This window comes from Triticum aestivum, chromosome 2B, assembly GCF_018294505.1.
Source record: "Triticum aestivum cultivar Chinese Spring chromosome 2B, IWGSC CS RefSeq v2.1, whole genome shotgun sequence".
Taxonomy (NCBI): domain Eukaryota; kingdom Viridiplantae; phylum Streptophyta; class Magnoliopsida; order Poales; family Poaceae; genus Triticum; species Triticum aestivum.
The window spans coordinates 174,863,838-174,867,156 of record NC_057798.1 but is presented as its reverse complement, the minus strand read 5'-3'; positions in this window follow the sequence as shown (position 1 = coordinate 174,867,156).

The window sequence follows — 3,319 nt, the reverse complement described above, 5'->3', positions numbered from 1 at the left end:
CCTAATTACCAGGTACCTAATTTTTTTGTTGTTGCGTCAAGTACCTCTTCTTTCCTTCTTCCTTGTACCTCGCCGGAGAAGAACTAGCCCCACCATGCATCTTAGGGGGAAGCCACAACCCCAATATCTATCTTAGGGGTGGGTCGGTGCACGGGATCGCCTTAGTTGTTCATCGGTGGTGCAGGGGCTAGAGGGATGGCCGGGGGGTGGCTAGCAACGACGGTGGTGGGAGGTTTAGGGGAGGGCAGGGTGGCGACGCGGTGCGCGGCAGAGCCTGCCGGCCGTGTGTGTGTGTGTGTGTGTGTGTGTGTGTGTGTGTGTGTGTGTGTGTAGGGAGGGGGGAGGTAGCTAGGCGGATGGGGCAGGGTGCAGGCCAGCGGCTGCAGAAAAGAGGAAGATCGGATTGTGGGAGGAAGAAGGTGGAAGACGACGTGTGAACCATTGGATGAATGTCTGATGGACAGAAAAGAAGTAACCGACACTAGATGTATTTTAGGTACGTGGCATTTAGCCGGTCCCTAGAATTTCATAACAATGAAGGTACGAAGCGAAACCCAGTACATGAACGTCTCCCTCATTTGTAACTTTTTTTTTTTTGGAAAAGGGGGTTTACCCCGGCCTCTGCATCAGATCGATGCATACGGCCTCTCTTATTAATGAAATAAAGAGGTTCAGAACATAAGTCTTACAAACAAATGAAAAAAGGTAGCACGTAGCTCACACAGAGCAACGACTAAAAGACACAAACGGGAAAAGCCACAAACCGGCTGGCATAATATGAGGTAGGTAAACTAGATGCCTATCCTATTACATGATCGCCATCCAAACCGGTTGAAGATATCCCGCGCAACCGTCTCCCACCGGACAGATCCAGTAACCAAACGCTCCCTGGCCTCCGTCGGAGTGAGTAAGGACCAAGTACGGATCAGCGCCGTAGCCCGGAACAACACCTGCAAAAAATGAGTATTTGATGTCCTGTTAAAAACCAAGTCATTCCTGCAGTTCCAAATTGCCCATAATAACGCACATACTCCTACACGAATTTGTCTGGCTGTTTCGGGCTCCGTCCCGAGCAACCACGCCCCAAAAAGCGTGTTTACCGATCTCGGTGGAGTAATATTAAAGGCAATTTGCACGGTGCGCCACAACCCTTGTGCCAACGGGCAATCAAAAAATAAATGTTTGATAGACTCATCCCGATCACAGAAGCTACACCTAGTAGATCCTGTCCAGTTGCGCTTAACTAGATTGTCCTTTGTAAGAATTACCTGTTTATGCACAAACCACATAAACACTTTAATCTTCAAAGGAACCTTAACGTTCCAGACTACATTGGACGTAGGTATCACGGATGAATTAATGATATCAAGATACATAGACTTGACCGTGAACACCCCAGTTCTAGTTAGCTTCCAATACAACTGGTCGGGCTGAGGATTTAGCTGCACCTCCATCAGCCTACGGACCAAGTGAAGCCATGCTTCCCATCTCGGTCCAGCAAGCACTCTTCTAAACTGGATGTTAAGGGGAATCGTCTGCATTACTGTGGCCACAAGGGCATCCCTATGCTGAACAATACGATACAGCGCTGGATACTGAGAAGCCAGAGGCGTGTCACCCAGCCACGTATCCTCCCAGAATCGCGTATCAGCTCCATTACCAACAATACATTTCGTTCTGTTAAAGAAAGTGGATTTAGCCCTCATTAGCCCTTTCCAGAACGGCGAGTCTGTAGGTCTCATAGTGACTTGGGATAAAGTCTTTGAGTACAGATATTTACTCCGTAAAATCTGCGCCCATGTTGCCTCTGTCTCAGAAGACAGCTTAAACAGCCACTTACTCAGGAGGCACTTATTTTTAACTTCAAGATTTTCAATGCCAAGTCCTCCTTGGTCCTTTGGTCTGCAAATAATATCCCATTTGGCCAATCTATACTTCCTCTTAGATTCATCACTCTGCCAGAAGAAGCGAGACCGATAAAAGTCTAGTCTCTTCCTCACCCCAACCCAACTGGTACTTCGAAGAAAGATAGCAGAAACATAGGTAAACTCGTGAGCACCGAGTTAATGAGAATCAACCGGCCTCCATACGACATGAGTTTTCCTTTCCAACAACTTAGTTTTTTCTCAAATCTATCCTCGATGGTCTTCCATTCAGCATTCGTTAACTTACGATGGTGTATTGGAATACCGAGATAAGAGAAAGGAAGAGACCCACTCTCACATCCGAACAATTGTGTATAAGCTTCCTGTTCGTCTTTGGCTCTACCAAAACAGAACAACTCACTTTTATGGAAATTAATCTTCAGCCCAGACAATTGTTCAAAAAGGCATAATACTAGTTTCATGTTCCTCGCCTTGGCCAAATCATGTTCCATAAAAATGATTGTATCGTCAGCGTATTGCAGGATGGATAAACCACCATCAAGCAGATGAGGCACCACTCCCTCCACCTGACCAGCCTCTTTGGCCCTCCCAATCAGGATCGCTAACACATCAACCACAATATTGAACAGAATAGGTGACATAGGATCGCCCTGTCGCAGACCCTTGTGTGTTCGGAAATAGTGGCCTATGTCATCATTGACCTTAATGCCAACGCTACCTTTTTGCGTGAACGTTTCCACCTGATGCCTCCAGCGCTCATCAAAACCCTTCATTCTTAAAGCTTGCTGGAGGAACGGCCATTTGACTTTATCATAAGCCTTCTCGAAATCCACTTTGAAAATAACCCCATCTATTTTTTTCGTATGAATTTCATGAAGCGTTTCATGTAGGACCACAACCCCCTCTAGGATGTTCCTATCCGGCATGAAAGCCGTTTGCGTAGGTTGAACAACAGCTTGCGCTATCTGAGTCAGCCTTATCGTACCAACCTTGGTAAAAATTTTGAAGCTGACATTGAGCAGGCAGATCGGCCGAAATTGTTCAATTTTGACGGCATCAGTTTTCTTAGGCAACAACGTTATCGTGCCAAAATTCAGTTGGAACAGCTGCAAGTGTCCCGAGAACAAATCATGGAACATTGGCATCAGGTCCCCTTTGATAATATGCCAACACTTCTTGTAAAACTCAGCCGGGAAACCATCCGGCCCCGGCGCCTTATTACATTTCATCTTGGCAATAGCCTCGAAAACTTCCTTTTCCGAGAAAGGGGCTGTTAACACATCGTTGTCCACTGAAGAAAGTTGAGGGATATCGCTGACCCTAGACTCATCCAGGGATACACTACTCTCCTCTGGTGGTCCAAACAACCTTTTGTAATATTCAGTAATGTATGTTTTCAGGTTGTCTTGGCCAACTATTGTACCCTCCTCTTG